Source organism: Astatotilapia calliptera, chromosome 4 (genome assembly GCF_900246225.1).
Source record: "Astatotilapia calliptera chromosome 4, fAstCal1.2, whole genome shotgun sequence".
NCBI lineage: Eukaryota > Metazoa > Chordata > Actinopteri > Cichliformes > Cichlidae > Astatotilapia > Astatotilapia calliptera.
The window spans coordinates 30,081,023-30,105,857 of record NC_039305.1 but is presented as its reverse complement, the minus strand read 5'-3'; the positions used below and the strand labels follow the sequence as shown (position 1 = coordinate 30,105,857).

Below are 24,835 nucleotides of genomic sequence, written 5' to 3'. Positions count from 1 at the left end.
GGTATTTGATAGAGGTGTGCAGGCAGGTAGGAAAGACACTCCCCCAAGGGGTTTGTCGTCTGTCTTCAAACAAGTGTTGCTCGACATTTAACATGTTTGGATTTGCTTTTCCCCATACATGATTGAAATTAGCTTTGGTCAGGCTTGGAGAATCAAACACGAAGCCACACCCTGCTGCCATTGGGAAAGGTCTGTATTAATTCTGTATCTTTCACAAGGCGGAAGTTTGTCATAGTGGAGAACCGTGTTCACGCTTTAACTATAAAGGCTATTTGACTGAGGTGCGCATGCAGGTGGCAACAGGACTCCCCTCAGGCTCTGTCTTAAAATAAGTATTAGTGGATATTTGACATATCTGGATTTTGTTTTTTGAAAGACAAACGCTGCTGCTTTTCAGGAAAGCTGTGTATTATAAGCCAACTTTTACTTTACTGGGAAGAAATTGGTGCTAAAGTTTATCTCCGCAATCACATTACCTCATCGTAGTGGCTGAACATGAGGTACTCTCGTAAGTCTTGTTGTGACAAGCACAAACACATTGTTTTCAATGTTTCTCAGGTTTCTGTTCCTCCATAACAGGCATTTTGTGAGTGAGAGAAGAGGCAGCTGCTAGTATGCATATTCTGATTTCGTGAAAAACATTCCTAATCTGTATATGATGAAACAAGAATAGTTTTATGTGTATTGACCTTGTAGTCAGAAATGGAAATAGTATTTGTTGACTGCTATTTTTTAGACAGTACCTCAACATGAGGCTTTGAGATTACGTTACATTGTCCGTCCCCAGTGGAGAGGAATATGTTTGTTTGTCAATGTCTCATCATTGTTTTTAAATGAATTGTGTTGAATTCAATATTATATGATTTTTATATATCAGATTTTACATCCACACAATTAGCAGAATTTGAAAATTCTTATGTTCACGTGTTCTTCACCCTTATTTTGGGTTTCTCTGAGGAGCCAGGCAGAGGAGCTTTCTCTGTCTTTCTCACTGATTGTCCTTCCTGTTTATAAAAGGAGGGGATGCCTTACACTATAGACAAAAGCAGTCACATCTTAAACCAGTTTTTCTGGCTTTAACTGGAACCCATTACAATCGCTTCTGTTCCTGATATTGTTGCAAGTTGACAGAATTTTTAGTGTAGTTTATTTACACTCATGGCTAAGTAATGTAATAAGTACTTATTCTAAGTCAGATGTACCCTTTACTTAGAAAAGACTCATTTGAATTAGAGGTAGAGGATTCTGCCAAGGAGCAATCAAATACTGCACTAAAAGAAAGCTACTGCACTGAAAGCATGTGCTTTGAGTCCAATATAATAATAATAATAATAATAATAATAATAATAATAATAATAATAATAATAATAATAATAATAATACATTTTATTTATTTTTTATAGGCACTTTTCAAAACATTCAAGGAAAACTTACAACTAAATAGTAAAATAGTAAAATATTACTAAAATAACAAGTATGCATAACTTGACAGTTGAAGGCATCATATTATTAAAATCAAGCAGAATAGGCAAGCTTCAGTTCACTTCAGTTTTATTCATACAGCGCCAAATCACAACAAAAATCGCCTCAAGGTGCTTTACCTTGTAAGGTAGACCCTACAATAATACATACAGAGAAAAACCCAACAATCATATGACCCCCTATGAGCAAGCACTTTGGCGACAGTGGGAAGGAAAAACTCCCTTTTAACAGGAAGAAATCTGCAACAGAACCAGGCTCAGGGCTCTGTTAACTTTCTATAACATTAGTGCTTTTGCGTATGTCTGTCTCCACAGATGTTTTTCAACAGATTTCAGCTGCTTTTTGCTGTTTGCCTGATGATCCTGATGGCGTTCTATTTCATAGATTTTAGTAAATATCGTGGAGAGCCACCCAACATCACTCCCACTACACCAGAACGAAGGTATAACAAACTCTCTGTCTTGATGCATGCTCAATCATCCAGGTAACTAAACTGCAGGTTTCCCCAACCTGCAGTCAGCTGAGACTGAAGAAGTCACTTGGATGAGTGACAAAATGTTTCTCCCACAAAACGCTACGTCCAGATGAACAGAATCAACTTTTGGAAACCAACTCTCTGTGTGTGGATATGAATTCTGCCTGCTTCTAATTTATTCTATGTAACATTTGATATTTTTTAGCAGTATTTCTAAAATAAATTGTTTAGAATGATCAAAGAAATACCATCCTTTTTCATATTCATATTAGTAGTTTCAACAATAATGAAAGCAATGACAGGCAGGCACAGGTAGTCAATATCAATACCATGAAACACACTTTTTATAACCTGCTTTGTCTTGCATGTCCATTCAAATATACCTGCAAACTATATCAAGTGCCTCAAAAAGTATTTGGATGGTTGATGATGGAGAATTATATAGGAGGTCAATCTGTCAAAGAGTTGCACTGTGTCTTTTATGATGTGAAAGAAAACATGATAGGATGCTGAGAGAGAAAGTTTTGTATTTAATGAGGACAGAGAAGCATGTGTATGAAGACAGTGGGACACCTGTGAGGTGTGCGGTTGGAGTGACTGAAGCGTTCAATGTGGGGATAGGAATATATCAGGGATGAGCTCTGAGCTCCTTCCACTGTTTGCAATGGTGATGGATAGTCTGATGGATGAGGCCTACCAGGAGTTTACATGGATTTGGATGATTGCAGATGACATTATGATTTGGAGTTAGAGAAGAGATCAAGTTGAACTTCCCTAGGTTGGGTCTTTAGAAACTGAACAGCAAACTAATCAAACACTGAATGTATTAAAGAATGGAGTGCTAACCATACAGGACTTCTATATAACAGCCATTCTTCAGCATCTTTATCCTACAGCCATGTTTCCAGGTCATCTGTGACCAGACCTCTACCTGGTTCCTGCATCTGTCCTCAAGACTCATATATCCTAAAAGATCACCTCCCTAAGGAGCAAAGTGAGGAGCTAAAGCAGCGACGAGCTAGGGAGTTTCAGCTGAACAAAAACAGGTACCAGCTCCATGGATAGAATGCTGGAAAATTTTATTTTCCAAAGCATCAGCATGTCATGAATTGAACAGCAGTATAAAACTTGTGGGTTTTGACCATTTAATCGTCTACTGTGTGTGTGTGTGTGTGTGTGTGTGTGTGTGTGTGTGTGTGTGTGTGTGTGTGTGTGTGTGTGTGTGTGTGTGTGTGTGTGTGTGTGTGTGTGTGTGTCAAATATAAATGACAGAAACTGAACAATTGTATTTCATGTTATAAGTCAAGAAGGTAATCTGTCTTTTCCTCTGCTCACACCTCGTCTCTTCAACAGGACAACTTCAGTACTGTCCAGACTGTTGTTTGCCTTGCCTAACTCTCCTCTGCAGTATCCTATCCAGGGTTACACAGTGCAGCCTTTGACCTCCACTGTCATACCAGGTATACTGGGCTTAATATACAGAGCACTTTGTTACTGTTTACTGTTATTAAATTGAATGAAATGATCGTGGACAAAATAATCCCTGTGTGCACGATCAAACATGGGAAGCTCATGTTTATTGTGCTCCCCCACATATTTATTGCATTTGTGTGGCTGTACTCTGCACACCTCTTCTTCGCCTTGGCAGCTACTGAAATAGCTAGGGAAGGTGTGGTTAGCATGGCTACAACGTCACACCGCCAAATTAATCTCACTTTGATCTGTGGCTTAAGTGATTTCTATATAGAGGATCGTGGGGTTTTCCATGTTCTCCTAGAATGTTCACTGTACCCTGGGCCTGTGTAGGTTTTCTCATGATTTTTTTGGCTCCTTCCCACTGCCCAAAAAAATGCTTATTAGATTACCAGGTGGTTCTTAAGTGAACATGCATGCGAGGTAAAGTGTTTAAACTATAGAGTCTAAAGCACTGTATGAATGTGTGAAACACTTTTTAGAAAACATAAATCTGGATACCCCAAACCATTTGCCTTACCTAATCTACTTGCTTTGCAAAGTTTAGTCTTGTTGTAAACTCTAAATTTGAGTTAATTATGTGTCTTCTCATGAAAGAACTGATTTCATTTCCAGCTTTAGGGCTGCATGCAGAAAAAAGAAAGAGCTACAAGGTTGGTGTGACATCACAGATGAGTTGGGGATTTCTGACACTGATGCCACTATGGAAGCTTATTTCCACCACAAAAAAACAAAAAACGATCATCTATGAGTAAGAATGATGGTCTTAAAGTCAAATTGGTCATCTTAAAATTTTGTGTTATTATCTCAAAATTTCAAGTTAGGCATTTTCATCGTATTAACTTCTGAGAAAAAGTCACAATTCTGAGATAACTCAAAATTGTATCATTTTTGCCAATCAGTTGCCAAAAAGTATCAATTCATTAATACTTTTTTCAGTGGTGGAAACAAGCTTTCATATCTAACTGATGGTAAAGCATAGTAGATGTTGCCTGGTCTAATCAAGATGGCTGCTGAAAGTGTAAAGTTCACACTTCAAGGGGGATTCTGATGTATTTAACTTTCAAATCCCTAAATGTCATTAAATGCAACGATTGTGATCCTACAGCTGATGCTAGCTTGGATCCTTCTCTTTGTGAAACAAGGACAGAAAAAAATTACATTGATAATTTTGCAAAACTGATTATGGACAAGACACGTGTTTTTTTTTTTATATCATTATTATTTTACAGCAGCCATCTTGGTGTTAATCTTGCTAATCTAATATATTAATCTCAGTTTGCCAAGATTGATTTTATGGCATGGACTACATAAAATATTGCATACTATTATTCAAATAACTTGGTAACTTTGTAGCAAATAGATTGGTATACATAATCAGCAAAATCAGAAACAGCTTTCTAAAAAGGCCTGCCCACACCAGGTCTTAAACATGTCATGTGATTTTAGTTCAATCTCAGTGATCATAAAGGATATTTAGCAGTAGTGTCATTTAAAAAAACTAGCATCAGTTTCCATGCTATTTTCCTCATTTTCCTCATATATCAAATTAGTAGATATTCCCATAGGCATTTGTAGTGTTTCTTATATAGCGCCTTCTACTCTTCTAGAGCACTCAAAGTTCTTTATAAAACATGCCTAATCTGCCCATTCACACAAGAACGCTATGCTTTAACGTTCACACTCTGAGAGAGTTGGAGAGCACCTTGGGGTCAGTCTTTTGCCCAAGGATATTTGGCATGCAAACAGGAACAGCCATGGATCAACCGACCAACCTTCCAATTAGCAGATGACCTTCTGTACCTCCATAGCCAAAGGCATTCCATTGTCATCAAATATTTCATAACAAACATGATTTTCATTGAAATGCTTTCTGATTGTGAAACCTGATTGTGAAACCTGTGTTCTGCACTATCTGCACACTGTACCAGTAAGGGTATATAGTTAAGACATAGTTCAATCTGCAATACCTAAGAAAATCAGAGTAACTTAAGCCTGTTTCATATACAGCTTAGTGTAGCTATTATTGTTTAGATGATTGTATAGGTATCAATATTCTGCTTCACATTATTGAGGTCTTTTTGTTGTAGGTGGTCTTAAGTGTGTCTAAAGGCATCCTCACAACTGAAATACAACATCAAGACGTGACAGTTAAAGGTGAGAATTGACTGTCAGGACTAAAGTTTATTTATAAACTGGTGAAAAAATTAAATAGTTTAAATTCTAAGGTGTATGGGGCATTTGATGATGTGTTCTTTTTAGCCCAACTCTCCTGTTTCATGGAAGGGTCAGTAAAAATGTTTCCTTTTCCTAGTGGTCGTCAAGCAAATATGGGTAAAGCTGATCTGGCTAAGCAAACTTTCACACTGCTTTAGACACGTAAAAATTGAGTATCATGTATGATAGTCATACTATGTTATACGATCATTACAACACAAAACGAAGTTGCTTGGCTCTTACACATTAACATATTAACCAAGTTATTGTAAGACTGTTGTGAAATTCTTGATTTTTTTATTAATTCACAGGTTCTGGTGAGAACAAACTGATAATTGAATCCAATAACCTGGTAATCCTCAACAACCTGCTGGCCAAAGTGTCGTATACCAGCACTATCTACCATGTAAACACTGGAGACCTTGGTAAGAAATGATAAATGACCTACAATTTCAAATTTTGATATCTGTATGTTCTTTTGTTTATGAGCGTTAATGGCTTTCTCTTTGCTCTGAATGTAAACTTCTAACATCTTTAACATTAAATGCAGGCGGATTCAGGTAACAGTGAAAAGTGTTTTCTTAATTTACTTTTGTTTTCTCCATTTTTTCTATAGCCACATTCCAGTTTGAAAACCATGAAGCGGTGTTCCCCATTGCCATCAAACAGCCTCATATACCAGTCCTGTACGACATAGGGACAGGTAGGAGTGCGCTTTTTTACCAAGATTCAGTCATGAAATGCTTATTATTTGTAAGTGCTGTTACAGATTCAAATATTGGGGATGGATACAAGAGGAAAAACCACAATAACCACACTGGTCCGGCCGGGTTGAGTCAAACGATGATTTTAATGAACACACGCGTGGGAGATGGACACCGTACGCAGACAGCATCAGATCTCAAAATGGTGGAGCATTGATCAAACTCTTATAGCCTCTAGTGGCCCCCATCTAATCATAAAAGCCTAAACATTCACATTCTTTTCTCTCACACGGCGCCTAAGCTACGACCTTGGCTCGCCGTTTATCTGCTCCTGCTGAGATGGGGCAGAAAACTCCAGCATGTTCTGTTCTCTTCTAATCAGACAAATAAGGCGATGACTTTCTGCGAACAGTATTTCTTATAACTCAGCAGTATAATGCATCATATAACAATATCATTCATTCACAATAAATCAGCAGTCTAATGTAATGCAAATCAGTTTAACAAATGCAATAGTTATCACCTTCTTCTAATTCAGGAGAATAATGCAAACTAAAACTACATAATAATTCACAATCTTTAATTAGGGGTCTAACATGGCATAAAATAATATTATAATCTCACACTCCCCCTGATGAGCTCTTTAGAATAAAGAGCTCACCTACACCCTGTAATCCAGTGTTGCCGGGTCATTTCTTCTTACCCCTTAGGTCCTTTGTCCCCCTGTTGGGCGAACCATATGTGAGATGACCTCTGTGTTTGCGCAGTTCAGATGCAAGAAAAACTATTATTCCAACAATAGCAGGTACAGATGACACTCCCCAGTTCTCCCACAGCTTTATTTGGTGCTACCTTATACCCTTCAGACGTACTCAGACTAGAACCTCTGTCCAAGGAGCTTTTAGCCTTTATTTTATTGCTGCAGCCACCAGTGTCGTCCAGTTGGGTGATCCTCTGCTCTTCTTTCTTCAACCTCAGGGGTTAGACAACCCTTCAGTCGTTGCACAGATCAGGGGATTATTCTGCCCCGATTTCAAACAACGATCTGTGTGTCCTCGGGTCCTGTGTGTCCTGTGTATCCCCCAGAAAAAGGAACAGGAACGTGTCCCCCTTTTGACCAAGAGCCTCTTGAACCTCGTTGGCCTGGTGTTCCTGGATTTCCGCCAACCCCGTCATGGTTATTGCTGTATTTATGGGATCCATCCTTTTGAGGTGACTAGCTGGAGCCCAAAACGCCATGACACTTGAACCCAGTTGGTGTCTCAGCAGCCACTGTGTCTGTCTCTGCTGCGAAGGATCCTCGTATATCTGTGACCTCGTCTGGTGTCTGTTCCTTTCTCTGTAAGAGACAGAAAACCAAAACACCTCTCTGCCTAGCTCTAATAATCTAATGTTGTTATCTACTGATCTTCTGGCGATTCAGAATTGGTTTAGAATATTCAGAATGTCCCAGGGACTTATTCTAATCATATCCTATGTGTGTGTAAGCGTGTTTGCATTATGCCCTCTGCACTCAAGGCATTTCCTACACTTTATCAGTCCGGACGAAGCTTATGACCTTCAAAAGACCGAGTGCCAACTCATTATAAGCACATTTGCAAGGTGTGTCTGAAAATTATTAAAACCACTCATTTTAACAAAAGACATCAAAAACAAATTAGCCATTTTTAATTCTAACATTTGACCCCCGTTTTCACAAAAATCATGTGTTTGCTTCCGCCTCCTGTCCCACGGTTTCCTCTCCAGTGTGGTACTCAGCTTCTCGTGAACACAGGCATTTTATCTTCTAAACGCTATTCAGTTCATTTTAATGATTAATGCTTAAACATGGAAATAATGATTTATGCTTCTCCCTGATTCTCTAAAAAAGTCCGGAAACCTCTTGGGTCACTATTAGCTTAAGCTTTACCACACCTAAATTATTAAAACACAAATGAAGTCATAAAAATGTTCATATAACCCTTGTTTGATGTTAAAACTCGACTTCCCCCCCTTTTTTGACACATTCCCATGTGTCAAACCAACGGAGCTAGAAAATTAAAAGAAAAGGTTAGTGACTTTATATCTTAGAAAGTATCAGACTTTCTCCTACCCAGTGTCGTTGCTCCAGTCCCGTCATCCTGTGTTAGGGAATGAAATCATTTTAATTGTCATGTTAGATCTGTTCAACTCCTGGCTCTGCCCAGAGCCTGCGTCCGCAGAATTGCCAAGAAACAAAACCTGTAATAATATGAACTTCACTTCAATATGAACCTGTTGACTACTTTAGACACAGCAAAGAAACATTCTCTCCTCCTCGAGGACAGGCACTGACTCCCACCTATCTCCTGGAGCCAACTGTCCCTTATTGAGACCCAATATTGCGGCTACAAGGTTTTGCAGATTGTTAAATTGATCTGTGTGTAATGCTCTGAATCAGGTATGTAATATTAAATAAATGTCGTTTAATTAACTGCCACTACTTAAAACTTAGCAAAAGATATAACTGAATAAAAGATCACAAAGAAAAGCATGATATCAGTGTTATGTAAGCGCGTGCGGCCTTCCACGCCCAAAGTCACTCCAGTCCATAGATCAGCCAAACATCGCGCTGACTGTAGTTTTTAACCCTTATTAACTTGAACACAACTCTATAATGAGCAACAAACTGCAATATGTATAAAAATGATCATGGTTACACCTGCAATGAAAGATCATATGATTATCCCGACACCTGTAAATAGAAGATTAACCTGAGGTTATAACAATCACTGGGACACAAATGTTAATGTAATGTCAATAGCTTCAAGAAATGTTTAATGCAGTGCTTGTTATATGATTCTGATGTAACAATAATGCTGATGCTGAAATAACAGTAAAACACCCCCTTTTATCCCGTTTATAAACTTCACACATAAACGTTTATAATTGCCTCTTTTAAATTTTATTTCCCCCTGTTTTCTCCTCACTGACCACAGCAGGGGAATCTTAGTTTTGAATCAGCCATGAATCCAGCTCACCTGATTCATCACTGAGCCCCACCGTCACTGGCGTCTGACGGGGTGACGCTGCATACTCTTCCTTTAATGTCACTATTGTCAATCTGTTAATTAGAGTGCTTAAACATGAAGTAGACTGCGTCCACAACAAGTCAATACAGCTGTAAATGTGGCCAATTATCAATCTATTACCAATCAATAATGAAAAATAGCTTTTATTTTATGCATGCTTTTAGTCAACCACTCACCCAGAGGATCTTCAATCCCAGAAAATTCCTTCTCCTCATTTAATGAGTCCACCCTCCTTCCATGCCCTGGTAACTGGTCCATCCAGAGCCACATGATCTCAAAATATACATACAACAAGCCAAACCACACCTCGGTCACACCAACCCTTTTCCGCCCTGAAGATGTCCAACGCCATCTCAGTCTGGACCAGGGTTTTAATAGTTTTGCAATTTTCATTAGTTTTTATTTTTATTTAGTTTCGACTTCAGACTTTCAATTTTATGTCCGTTGTAATTCGTTTTTACCAATTGTTTGCTAGCTTAGTTTAGTTTCTATTTTTTTTTTTTTTTTTGAAAATCCTTAGTTTCAGTTTAGTTTTGATTAGTTTCAGTTTAGTTTTGGTTGTGTTTGCAATAACTAAGTGTAATGAAATCCCAGTTTCATCATATCAGTCATGCTCTTCTGCTTATCCTTGGGTATTGAGACTATTAACTCTTGCAGCACCGGGTGTTCGTAATTTTGGTTCAAGTGAATTGATAAACTTTTTGAAGGCAACTGACTCACACAGTTATGTAGATATCCCCGTCCTGTTGTCTCGGGTTGCATCACGCTGCCTTGCATGGGGTTAGCTTCTGTTTTCTGGGGAAGAGGGTTGAGTGTGCTCCCTTACCTTCTCAAGGTAAGCTAGGTTAGCCTTCTGGTGTGAGCTTTTCAAGTGCACTTTAAGGTTTGTGGGATTTTTCCCTTTAGAAATGTCCCTCATTTGCCCCTCAATTTGTCTCTTTCCACTACAAGACACTTGCTTTAACCAAAGCACAGTCATACTCAAAGTAATCCCAAATTGGACTCTGGCGCTTTCTCCCGACTTTTCCTGACATGATTCTGCGCGTGGACGGAGCAGCGACACAGACGACTCGACTAACGTGCTGCCACCTGCTGGCATAATGAGACAGCAAGAAAAAAATCTGGAAACTAAACTTTATCTTCACCCTTGACTATTGTATGTCACACACACATCAATGAAAACGAAACACATTTTTGCTATAAATTCAGTTAATTTTAGTTAGTTTTGTGAGCACTCATTACAGTTTTAGTTAGTTTTCCTTTTTTGTTTTTATTTTTATTTCCGTTAATGTTTTTTCACTTCTAGTTTTCGTTATTTCGTTAGTTTTTGTTAACGATAATAACCTTGGTCTGGACTGTCAATGGTGACTTTAATGCTGACTGTTCCGACAATCCATTTTATAACATTTCCTGGTCAGATTAGCCAATCTCTGTACACTGGAATAAACATAATCAACATGGTCAATATTTTTCTTGCGTGTTATTTCACCATCTTATCAATTCCAATGCTCCATCCTTGTGTGGTTTGCGACATTATGTTTATCCACTCTGTCTCTAAATGTTTGAAGAATTTTTCAAGTTTGGGGTCAGATTTTGAGAATTTGACCATAAGTGAAAGTTATGGTGTTATCACCCCCTTCGGGGCTTACCTTTCCCAGTTTTGATGATATTCCTCCCTATTCTTTGCAAGTACCCCCTTTTGGTGGCGAGAAACTGTTGGTGTGGTCAAGTGGGTGCTGTAAAAACAAAAGCTCAGGACAGAACAGCTATCAGTCATGTACTCACACACAAAATTAGCATATATCGAATTTCATATTGATCCTCTGAGTGTAATGGTACGTTTTAATTTGAATTTCTCAAAGCTAAACACAATAATTTTTCTTTATTTTGCTCTTGTTCTTGTGCAGCACCACCTCCTATCACATGCCCCTGTCGATTATATCTCTACTTTTCTAAATTATTAACTATTTCAATGAAAGGACCTAAAAGACGGGGACCAGTGTTTATCATTACATATCTCCATTTTGAATGTGACAAGCCTAACATTTCCTTGTTATCAGTAGATATTAATAGAGTTTTTTGGCTTTTTTTTTTCCTCTATAAAAGTTAATTGACTCTTAACAGTGGCCCGCTACCGCTATGGTTAATAATAACATGTTCAGTCATGAGTGAAATCAAACCTTTTCTTCACTTTAGCATTTAACCTTCCCAACAATATAATGTGATATATTAATCGAAACACAGCTACTAAAACACACTTTTCTTAATGCAAACATCAGAAACTCAAAATTAGCAACCAAAGGGTTAAGTCTGCAGTTCACACTCCTGTGAAGCTACAGCCTCCCCCTTTAGTCTCTGTCATCCTTCTGTTCTTGCAAAAACTAAACAAAGCAAGACAAAACCTCCACCCTTCTTTTACAGGCTGGGTGACTTGTTTGTGGACATTTACTAATCCTAAAGTCGGCACCGTTTTTGTCTCAGTATCAAGTCAGTTAAAACTTTTAGTCGTCAGTCCTTCACAGTCCAGTCACATGCATACACCACACATTCATACCAGATATTGCTGATAGTGGAGTCTCACGCGCAACCTATTCGAGCCTCCCTCACCAGCAAGATGACGTCATCATTTTAAAAGGAAAACAGTTACTTGTTTTTTGGACTGGATTGACTCGCTGCAATCCTTTTAGGCTCAGGACTTCTCATGTGATCAATGTCCCATATAAGGGAATTTCTCTCAAGCCCATTATAATCATGGAAAAAAATACTTTGCGACTGTTTTCAGTAAGAATATTTTATAGCGCTTTAAAGTTCAGTCTCTCAGGCCTGGATTAAAGAGCTGATTTGTTAAATCAGGAGCTCACAAAATACCAAAATATCACCACCGGTGGATCACACCTCTCAGATGTTCTTATTTCAGTGCACTGTAACAAAGGCAAAAACAAACGTAACCAATAAAATACTCATATAATAACAAATACTGGGGCCTATTGCAAACATGTCCAAGCATAAAACCATCTTTCTATTTCTTAGAGAAAGAAAACAATCCAAACCTCACTGATAGAATCAACCTAGTGTCAAGCAAAACCCAAAAATCAACCAAAACTTCACCAGAAAGTTTTTCTCCCTCCCGGGACAATGTTGTGTAGGAATACAGGTACCGTAACTCCTTTTTGCACTGACAAACACATGTTGAATTGACTTAATTCAATAGTGGACACTGGTTGCACACAAATGCTTTGCTTTGGCAGAAACTTAAACAACTGAGTTAAATCAACACAACCTTTTCATATTCAGTAAACCTGTGCATTTTGTGTTCATAAAACACGATTGAAACATGTTCAGATGGAGTAAGTTGAGCTCTTGTAATATTCTAATTCTTCACAATTCTGTCATTTTATTTCAACACTATTCAGTAACTTTTATGCAAATACTACTTGGTCACTTAAATACTACATGTTGTCTTCATATTGCTTACGGTTCAACAAAGTCTAGATCCTGGTTGCCATAAAAATTGAATGGGTCTTCAACAACTACCATCCTCCTATCTTTATCCTGGTTGCAGGAGGGCTGAGAAATAACCCTGAAGTGATAGGTTGCCAGGCAGGGTACACCCCGGACAGCTGACCAGTCTATCAGATAGAAACAAACAGCCGTTTACACATTCATGGATAATTTAGAATCATCAAGTAACCTAGCTCTAATAACTGCATGACTTTTCACTGTGGCAGAAAACCAGAATACCCAGAGAGAAACCACTGCAAACTAGCGAGACTGTGGACTTGCACCCAGGAGCTTCTTACTGTCAAGCAACAGCACTAACCAGCATGCCAACAATGTAGGAAATACAGGAAAGATATGATTTCCTGTATTTGATGCAGAATTCTTTTGTTCTTGCCCTTGACAGGTTAATCCACAATAAATAGCAACAGCATGCATGTGGTGTGTGTGTCATTGTCTGCCTCTTATAACTCCAGTGATTTTCCTGTAGTTTGAAATCTTATGCGGTGTTGTGAATTCCATGAGTTCAGCAACTAACCACTCTTATTAGATTGTATCGTGTCATCTCAATGAGAACAAATTGAGTTGTTGGATTTGGTACAGATCTTTAAAGCCTGAGGCAATTGTGTTAAACACACGCGAGATGCTTACGTAAATCCAAGGGCTGGCCCCTTTTTTTTTCTTTTTTTTTTCAGTGTGTTCCTCCTTCAATTAAATCTCACTCACAACAATGTGGTGCTCCGAAATAAAACTCACACCGTTAATTCATCATTTTCACTCTGTACCACTGCTCCTTGTCAGGCTGTGTGAAGCACAGTAAACAATTCAGTGGAGGCCTTAAGCCATAAACAGACGTCAGGCACAGACATTGTTTTCATAACCAAACTGCCTTGGACCTTGTCCCCTAAATCTACACAAATGCCTTCTGGGTGACATGAACTGCATTTAACCAATAAACAATCAATGGCTTCTTGTTGTTGTAACAGATTCTGTATTTGGGGATGTTTGTGTGCAGCATTTGTTAGTAAAGCATTCTTCATTGCATCAGCGTGTGTGTCACTCTTCATTGCACAAGCGTGTGCATGTGTGTGTGTGTGTGGATCACGTCTCAGTGAATTGAATCAGCATTTCGACTTGTGTGCGTGTGTGTGTCATTTCTCACTCAATCAACGAGTGCAGATGTGTTCATATGTGTGTTTCTCTTCATTCTGAGTCAGTGCATGTAGATGTGTGTGTTTGTGTGTTTGTGTTCATCACTTTCCTGTTCTGGTGTTCTGGGTAAACCACGGCCTGAGGTGTGCCCTGGGGTCCTGCCCTCCTCCTTTTCAGTCTGTTTGCATCCGTTGGTGCTGCTGCTCAAAGTTCTATCCATACTGGTTCTGGCCCCAATTGAGGCAGTCCTTTTCTCCAGTGTCCTGCATCTTCTCCTTGTTCCGCTCCTCCTTAACTTGACCCTTTTGCTTCTGTAGCTCCTTCAGGGTTTGCTCCTGCTGTTGGAGCTTCTCGTCAGGTTTGGCGACCTCCTGCTCCAGCAAGCTCCGGCCTGATTTCAAGTCCTGCGTCTGGGACTCCAAGCCTGACTGATGGGTTCGATTAGCAGCCAGCTCCTCCTGAGCCATGCTCAGTTTCTGCTCTGATGCCTTGAGCTCTTACTGAGGGCAGAAACCTCAGAGTCTTTTCCATACACGTCAGATTGAAGTTTATTGATGTTTTCCTTGCTTTGCTCCACAGCCTTCTACAGCTCTGCTGTTCGGCTCTTCTCAGAGGTCAGCTCCTGGCCGAGCCCTGACACCTGTGCCTTCAGCTTATTTTCTTCTGGTGCTTTTGTCCATTCTGAGGTGCCTTCTGACCTCAGTTACTCCTCCTGTCTCTGGCACGCCCTTTTTGCTGCCCGATCATCCGTGTTGGTTCGTCACTGTCCTGCACAGTTTTAATGCAGAGTTGTTAAGGTCAGCATTGTCTTGCTCGGCCTCACTTTTCCTCCGGGCTTAATGGGCGTCTCGTCACAGCTCTGTCAGCTGAAGCTGTCCGGAAATCTCCCCCGTGTAGTGAAACGGGCCTTGGATTTAACGCTCTCCGTCTCCGCTGCATGAGATCGTTTTCCTGCAGCACTGTTGACGTTTTCAGGTTGTTGTTGTGGGTCCAGCTGCTGTAGCATTTGGTCAGGGTCACATCAAAGATGGTAGAGGAGAGAGCAAAGATGGTAGAGGGGGAGAGCAGGAGTCCAGGTCAGCCTCGGCTTTCCGGGCCGACAAAGCAGCCTGTAATCAAGCATAAAGAGAAAAAACAAAACAAAAACAAAACATTTTGTTTCCCAAATTTTGATTTCCCACCTTAAATAACAGCACTCCATGTCTTCAGCCAGGAGTCAGAGCCTGCTTGTGACATTCAGGGACACATGGTGCCAATAACAATTCAGCCAAAAACTTGCCTGAAAATTTCCAGTGATGGTAACCGATAACTGGAGGAGAAGATGTCCTTTAAGCTTCTTTTACGGGTGGGGACAAAGTGAGGTCAAGCTGTAATTTTGAGCCAAAGCTTGGTCTGTCTGTCGTCCCAATTCTGTTTATGCTTTTGCCGCTGTACTCAGTCAAAGTCAAAGTCAAAGTCAACTTTATTTGTCAATTCTACCACATGTACAGGACATACAGAGAATAGAAATTTCGTTACTCTCAAACCCTAGATGAAATAGCAAAAGAACATTTAAATATAAGAGAGTGATTAAAAAATGCAAGTAAAATAATTAAAAAGTAAAAATTTAAATAAATACAATGCGATTATACCAAGAAAGCTATACAATATACAATATTCAAGTAAGGGTAAATGACATTGAGTGTAAACCGAGTAGTGCAAATAGGCAAATAGTGCAAAAGGAGATTTAGTAATGTACGGTAAGAGATAGTGTAACAACAAAGTCTTATGAGGTAATGGCAGTCCAATGCTCCACAAGGTGACTGGTAACTGGTGCAGGCCAGTGAGTGAGTCAGAGAGTGTGTGTGTGTGTGTGTGTGTGTATGTGACAGAGTTCAGTGAGACCATCGAGGAGAAGAGGGGAGAGGGGGCAGAATCGGGAGGGAGTTTAGCTTCCTGACAGCCTGATGGATGAAGCTGTCCTTCAGTCTGCTGATCCTGGCCTGGAGACTCCGCAGTCTCCTCCCTGACGGCAGCAGCTTGAAGAAGCTTTGCATTGGGTGCGTGGGATCAGCCGCTATGCAAAGGGCTTTTTTAGTGAGACGGGTGCTGTAAATGTCCTGGAGGGAGGGGAGAGAGACACCAATGATCCTCTCTGCAGCCCTCACTATGCATTGGAGGGTTCTATGACAGGACGCATTGCAGGTTCCAAACCACACAGTGATGCAGCTCGACAGGATGCTCTCAATGGTGCCTCTGTAGAAAGTGTGCATGATGGGGGCTGGTGCTCCTGCTCTTCTTAGTTTGCGGAGAAAGAAGAGACGCTGCTGTGATTTCTTGGCCAGTGCTGTGGTGTTGTACGACCAGGAGAGATCCTCTGTGATGTGCACACCCAAGAACTTGGTGCTGTTCACTCTCTCCACAGACGCTCCGTCAATGGTCAGAGGAGCATGTTGGGTGTGCATTCTCCTGAAGTCCACAACAATCTCCTTTGTCTTCTCCACATTCAGAGAGAGATTGTTGTCAGCACACCACGTGGCCAGGCGTCTCACCTCACTTCTGTAGTCGGTCTCATCCCTGTTGCTAATGAGACCCACCACCGTTGTGTCGTCCGCAAACTTGATGAAGAGGTTGGAGCTGTATGATGGAGTGCAGTCATGGGTCAGCAGAGTGAAGAGGAGGGGGCTCAGCACGCATCCCTGCGGGGCCCCCGTGTTTAAAATGATGGTGCTGGATGTATTACTGCCGACCCGTACTGCTTGAGGTCTTCCGGTGGGGAAATCCAACAGCCAGTTGCACAGTGAGGTGTTGAGCCTCAGCTGGACCAGTTTTTGAGTGAGCTGTTGGGGAATTATAGTGTTGAATGCTGAACTGAAATCTATGAACAGCATTCGAACATATGAGTCTTTTTTGTCCAGGTGTGTGAGTGCTGAGTGGAGTGCAGTGGAAATAGCATCATCGGTTGAGCGATTGGGCCGATACGCAAACTGGAAGGGATCCAGGGAGGGGGGCAGGACAGTCTTGATGTGTTGCATGACTAGTCGTTCGAAGCACTTCATCAGGATGGGAGTAAGTGCAACAGGACGGTAGTCATTAAAGCAGGAGGGAGATGACTTTTTTGGAACCGGAATGATTGTGGTGGCTTTAAAACATGTGGGGACGACAGCCTGGATGAGTGATATGTTGAAGATGTCTGTGAAGACATCAGTGAGTTCCACTGCACAGTCTCTCAGTGCACGACCAGGAATGTTGTCAGGACCCAGAGCTTTACGTGCATTGATCCTGCTGAGGGATCTCCTCACGCTGTCTGGGGACAGAGTCATCACCTGATCACCAGGAGGGGGTGGGGTCTTCTGTGCAGTGGTGCTGTTTTGGACTTCAAAGCGAGCAAAGAAAGTGTTCAGCTCGTTCAGCAGGGGGATAGTGCTATCACAGGTCTGTGGTGGGGGCTTGTAGTCTGTGATGGTCTGAATGCCCCGCCACAGGCTCCGTGAGTCTCTGCTGTCTTTGAAGTGATGGGATATTTTCCTGGAGTACTGTCTCTTAGCCTCTCTGATGCCACGGGAAAGGTTGGCCCTAGCTGTCCTCAGGCTCGCCTCGTCTCCATCTCTGAAGGCAACATTCCGAGCTTTCAGCAGCCTGTAGACCTCTCCTGTCATCCATGGTTTTTGATTGGCCTGGACAGTTATGGTTTTCGTGACTGTTACATCCTCAATACACTTGTTGATGTAGGCAGTAACAGTCTCTGCGTACTCCTGGAGGTCAGTGGTGTTGTTATAGGTGGCAGCCTGCTTAAACATGTTCCAGTCTGTGGTGTTGAAGCAGTCCTGTAAAGCCTCTGAAGACCCTTCTGGCCACACTTGTATCCGCTTACGAACCGGTTTGGTGACTTTAACGAGCGGTCTGTAAGCAGGCATTAGCATGACAGTGATATGGTCTGAGGCGCCGAGGTGGGGGAGGGGAAAAGCTTTGTAAGCTCCTCTCTGGGTGGTGTAAACAAAGTCCAGTGTGTTATTTCCCCTTGTTGGAAAGTCTATGTGTTGTTGTATTTTTGGAAACACGCACTTTAAGTCTGCATGATTGAAATCCCCAGCCAGGATGAGAAAAGCATCAGGATGGGCTGTCTGCTGCTCACTGATGTGCTGGTACAGTTCATTCAGTGACTCACTCCTGTTGTTGACATTGGAGGAGGGAGGGATATACACAGCGCACAGTAGTATGGCTGTATATTCCCTCGGTAGATAGAATGGCCGGCACTTAATAACCATGAACTCCAGCACTGGTGAGCAGTGTTTGCAGACCGCAACAGCATCGCAGCACCAGGCATCATTGATGCAAACACAAAGTCCTCCCCCGCGGGTCTTACCTCCCGCGACGATGACTCTGTCAGCACGGTAGCATGTTAGCTGGTCGAGCTGAATGGCGCGGTCCGGGACACTGTCGCTGAGCCATGTTTCCGTGAACACAAAAGCACAGCAGTCCTTTACATTCCTTTGAGATGAACGTAGCAGTCGGATGTCGTCCAGTTTATTTTCTAGCGAGCGTACGTTGGCCAGAACGATAGAGGGGATGGCGGGTTTGTGTGGGCTAGCCGCTAGCCTAGCTCGGATGCCACCGCGCTTACCCCTCTTCTGCTTCCTCTCACACCGCTTGAGGCGCATCCATTGTGGGCGAAGTGCAGGAGTGGAGGTCGGTGATTGAGTAGGCCTTCGGAGCAGACCCAGATCTTTCAGCTTCTCGATGTCCACAGAGTTTAACTTAAAAAGTTTGTTTCTGCCGATGTCGAGAAGAAGTGTTCGGGCATATCCTTGCTTGCACACAGATAGACGTGACAATGACTTACAAAAACACTGCAACTTACAGGACGAAAAACACGAAAAAGTAGTTTGTTTGGGAGAGAGAGAAGCCGCTGCGTGTGCACGCACCGCCATCGTTTCCAGGTTGAGAGAAATCCACCTGTATTAACACACTAAAACATTCACTTAGTATTTCTTTTCTGAAAACATCCATTCGCTTCATCTGCCTAGATTTTACTATCTCTCTCTCTTGGTGCATACTTCACACAGTCAGGCAGTTGCCTTTTATGGGCATGCAAAGTTCCTGTCACACACACTGCTTCATATGACACACACAGCTACTCCACCCAGCAGCTGCAAAGCCGTCTTCATGTCCTCTCTCCACACTCTCAGCCACAATCCTCCGTCCTCAATATGAATGTATAAAACCAGTCATAATTATCCCTAGAAACACACCCTCAAGAAAATTCGTTGTATTTACTCATCTATTCGTACTCACTGTGACCAATGCAATTCATGTAAAGAAGATCCTCTATAGGTGAAATTTCAATTCAGCACGACCCTGAAATAAGCATGCCTTTTATCTAAGTAAAATGAAATTACTACACCACCACCAGTGCTGAAATTCGTGCTTGATCACACCCTATATTATGATAAAACTAAAAGTAAATCAAATGTAACTGCTTATATTATTGAGCTGAACCAAGAGTCACTTAAAAATCTTATAAATCCTGCTTCACACCACAAAACTGAAACAAATCACAGCTGTATTTATCACTCAATCTTACTCTGCCGACTGAAGTGCCGGTCTAGATCATGCACGATTTGTCTCTTCTATATCAAAACCCAGCCAAACATCAAACATTCAGCGTAGTCATTCAAAACTTTATTTGTAATATTATAATCAGCAAAATCAGCGTTTTAATTACAGGCATGTATCATTGTTTGCAAATCATAATTATAAAACTCAAAAACACGCTAAACAGGAAGCAAAAGTCCTCTGTGCGCTTCACAGCAGCCACCTCATTTGCATGTTCACACACCGTCTAAAAATAGCTCGCAGCGCTGCAGCTGCACGTCACACACAGTCTCACACACAGTCTCACACACAGCACTGTTATTTTATATTACAAAGACGTCTTATATTTACAATCACTCTCAGGCCTGACAGCTTTAGCGCCTACACAATTTCGACAAATTTAAGTTAACGGTCCAACCGAAAAAGTCCAACTTTTTTGTGATCAATTAACCAGTATCTGTCCAACAGTCTCTGGCCTTGTCTCTAAAGTCCCTTACTCAATTTAAAAGTGTCCAGCACCCAAGATCCAACCTTTGCTGCCCAAGAAAGCGCACATACTCATACCAAACGGTAAAGAGACTCTAACTCCTAGCTTATTCCAGGATGCCCTGTACCCCACAGTCAAGCCAAACTGAACTAACCCTGTTCGCCGACAGGTCAAGGTCGCGCGTTCCTCGGCCAGGAGGGAGCGTAACCTCCGGGCTATGCGCTTCTCAGCAGTCCAACTGCCGTTCTTGAAAAATGTATAATACTTTGAAACAACAGTCAACACCCCAAAACAAGACTATGACTGACGCAGGTCCAACCTTAAAACCAACAGGGACTCTAACCCACAAAATGACCAATTCCCTATCAAACTAAATTCACTCAGCAGTCCAACTGCTTTAACTTCAATCAGCAGTCCAACTGCTTTAAATACTCAGTACTGTCACTTTCCAGTAATTTCAGTGAGTAGACTTTAATTTTATCATGTCCAATTTGGCACACTTTGGAAATAGATTCAACAGGTAGTGCCTTACCTTTGTATAAGCCGGCTTATGCCCACTCACGTCAGACCACTGACTTGTGCCTGTCCGTTCGACAACCTCGGACCGTCCAAACCTCCAACTTCCACCCCAATACCACCGGACGAGCCCCCAAACTGTTACGGATTCAAATATTGGGGATGGATACAAGAGGAAAAACCACAATAACAACACTGGTCCGGCCGGGTTGAGTCAAACGATGATTTTAATGATCACACGCGTGGGAGATGGACACCGTACGCAGACAGCATCAGATCTCAAAATAGTGGAGCATTGATCAAACTCTTATAGCCTCTAGTGGCCCCCACCTAATCATAAAAGCCTAAACATTCACATGCCTTCTCTCACACAGCGCCTAAGCTACGACCTTGGCTCCCCGTTTATCTGCTCCTGCTGAGATGGGGCAGAAAACTCCAGCATGTTCTGTTCTCTTCTAATCAGACAAATAAGGCGATGACTTTCTGCGAACAGTATTTCTTATAACTCAGCAGTATAATGCATCATATAACAATATCATTCATTCACAATAAATCAGCAGTCTAATGTAATGCAAATCAGTTTAACAAACGCAATAGTTATCACCTTCTTCTAATTCAGGAGAATAATGCAAACTAAAACTACATAATAATTCACAATCTTTAATTAGGGGTCTAACATGGCATAAAATAATATTATAATCCCACAGTACCAGATACAGCCTGCTCTAGGTGTGTAGGCAGGTAAAACTTATGACTGAAATCTTACAGAGAGAAGAGGAAAGATCAGTGTGTATCCTTTTCTTCTGACCTTTTTCTGTTCTGCTGTTTAATTTTTCTATTGACTGAAGAAAAGTGAAAATAATTTGCTTTCTTTTGCCTTTTAGACATTAGTTCTCAAGTCACCATCACCACAAAGACTTTCCTGCGCTACAGAGAACTGAAGGTGTTGTTGGACAGCATCCGAAAATTCTACAACAACATAAAAGTGATTATTGCAGATGACAGCTTAGAACCAGAGCCAATTCACAGAGAAAACATCTTACATTACATCATGCCTCCAGCACAGGTATGTGTGGTAGATCCAAGAATTGGAACCACAGTTGTGTTTACTAAATATGCAATGTTGGTACAAACTGTCAGTTTGAATTTTCTACAAAACCAGATAAATCTCAGATATAATTCAGATTCTTGTATGTATGAATTTAAAATAAGTCTGACCTATGGTGGAACGGTTCACAGCCGAGAGTGAAGCGGTGGGAATGAGCACCTCCAAATCTGAGACCATGATCCTCAGCAGGAAAAGGGCGGAGTGCCACTCCGCTTACGCTGTACTGGTCTGTTGTGGTGAAGGGTGAGCTGAGTGTAGAAGCGAAGCTTTCAATTTACCAGTCAATCTAAATCCCTACCCTCACCTATGGTCGCGAGCAGTGGGTAGTGAGTAAAAGAATGAGAAATAGGCTTCCTCCGAAGGGTGGCTTGCCTCTCCCTGAGATAGAGTAAGGAGTTCAGCCATCCGGGAGGGGCTCAGAGTAGAGTAGGGCTCCTTCACATGGAGGAGGTGGCTGGGGAGAGGGAGGCTTGGGCTGCTTCTTTCGTGACACAGCCCCGGATAAGCAGAAGAAGGTGGATGGATGAAATTTGTTTTTTGCTAATAAAACAAAAAACAGTGTTGCTTTACAATGACTTTTATTGTATTGATCACTTGAGAGCACCATTACACCACAGTGTAAAAGATTAAAATGTTAAGATTAAGATGTGAAAGATGTCTCCTTCCTCAGGGCTGGTTTGCAGGCAGAAATCTGGCTGTTTCCCAGGTAACCACCAAGTACTTCCTGTGGGTGGATGATGATTTTGTGTTTACAGAGAAGACAAAGATAGAGAAGCTTGTGGAGGTCATGGAGGCGAACCCTGAACTGGATGTGGTGAGAATGAAATAGCTCACATAAAGCATTTGCAGTTTATTTAAAATAATTTGAATAGAACATTAAAATGTAAATATAATACACCCATAAAATACACATGTTAGACTGATGTAATCCTTTTTTCCTTTATTACATCTGATCTAGTTAGGCCTTTTGGACCATGTAGCATGCCAACGTTTGGGGTCTTAACTTCACAATAACTTGCATGGAGCAGATCCTTTATAATCAATGAAGACAAAGGTTATTCTAGATTTTTGGGTTTACTGTAACATCTATTATTAACAAAGATCAGATGAGCAGTTATGACCACGCACAATAAAGTAAAGTTGGTGGAACCAGCTTCTGGACAGATGCATAGGTTACCTGAAAGACTAGTCTCATTTCTAGATTTGATTTTCAAAAACAAGCATGACAAGTAGTGTCTACCTGAACATCGACTGAACAATATTGGAGCTTGCAGTGAAACACTAGCCATTTTGTAACAAGATGTTGTGTTTCTTTATTCGTATTAGGTTGGTGGGGCTGTAGAAGAGAACCAGTTTTATTTTACTCTTATATATGAGGAAGGAAAGGAAAATGAAGGTGGTTGCCTATACAGAAAGTCTCAGGGGAAATTCCACTCACTTCCTGGCTACCCACAATGCTTTTTGACTAATGGAGTAGTCAACTTCTTCCTGGCTCGTACAGATGCTGTACAGAAAGTTGGTTTTGACCCTAAGCTACAGCGAGTAGCACATTCAGGTAGGTCCAGATCTCAAAGAAGTTTATATTACAAATGACAGCAAGAGCATTTTGTGTTAAATATTAAATTCCAATTTCTAACTCTAGAGTTTTTTATGGATGGTCTGGGCTCTTTGCTGGTTGCATCATGTAGTCACGTATCCATTGGTCATCAACCCAAAACAGCCGACAGCCAAAGTTCTATATACGACGAATATAGACACCCGGGAGAAAATGATGAAGAATTCAAACTGCAGCTTCACTTTTACAAAAACAACCTTAAGTGCATTACATATGGATAGAAGATTCATTCAAAGAACATCAGTGTCACTTGTAATGTCATATTGTTTTGTCATGGTCCCAGGGTTATCTGAGTTTAGGATTCTCAGTGAATATAGCCGAGTTTGGCTCTCTGTTTGGATTTTATTCATCAAGATTTTTTTTCTTTATTATTCCTATAGAGATTAATATCTTGTGATGTTGGTGACACTGAATTCTGTTTTTACTTATTTTCTTTTGCTGTTTTGTCATCCTGTGTTTTCACTCATGTTTTCATTGTAAATCTAATACACTGAACTTTAAAACGTTATATATCTTCACAGAAGTACAAAACACGCTAAAATCTAATAGATGTTGTGAGTCATTTATCTATGCCACCTATGTTTATATTTAATAAAACCAAAGAAATAAATATACATACTGTACAAGAATGAACAGTGTCGTAACAGTAATAGTTCCTTAAAATTTATACTTATGATAGTTTACACAGATGTAATCAGATGCCATAATTTCCCTTCTAACCACATGTTTGAATCCTGGTGTAAATGGGCTAAAGAGTTCACTTTTATAGAAGCAATGTTTACTGAGAGGGGGGTGGTTGTCAGTGAGCTTTAGATGCTGGTTTGTTGAATGAGTTCAGTTGGTTTTTTGTTCAGTCTTTTACAGACAACCCACTAGTCTGAGATGCATAGGTCAAAGATTTATCCAAACAGGTGTGTATCTTGACGTCACACAGACATCTGAGTGCCCTATAAAAAGCTTTTGGACCCATCTATTATTTGTTAAGCAGAAAGAAAAACCCTAACTCACATGTCATGTATTGTTATGAGTTATGTAATATGTTTTTTTTAATAACAATTTAAAGATATGTGGTACAAAAGGCTCAAACAGGTTAAGTTCATTTCAGTGCACGTTTCAGAAACATATTTGAACTGCTTCCCTCTGTTGGCTCTTGTGCTTTGTGTTTATTTTTACTTCATTTAGCTTGTTTCCATTGATTTGTTGCACCTGTTTGGGTTTTTTTACGCATGTGTTCCCCACTACCCAAATAAACGTGTGTGTATTTACTGCCTCGGTTTTCTCTTTGCCTTTCTGTCTCAGCACCTGTTATTCTTACTCAACACCTGTTTCTATTCATGGACTTTGTCTTCTGCAGCCTTTGTGGACATCCTCAAAGCTGAAGTACAGGTTTTTCTTTGGGTCCACATTATCCCCACCCCGTGACAGTTATCACTTAACTCTGCAGCTTTGCTCTGATTACCAGAGTTTCATATTGTGATTGTCAC

At 40.9% G+C, this 24,835-nt stretch overlaps 1 pseudogene; it reads left to right on the top strand.

Moving 5' to 3' along the window:
- Positions 1–27: 27 nt before the first annotated feature.
- Positions 28–24,621, top strand: LOC113021402 (beta-1,4 N-acetylgalactosaminyltransferase 2-like; annotated as a pseudogene).
- Positions 24,622–24,835: the final 214 nt, after the last annotated feature.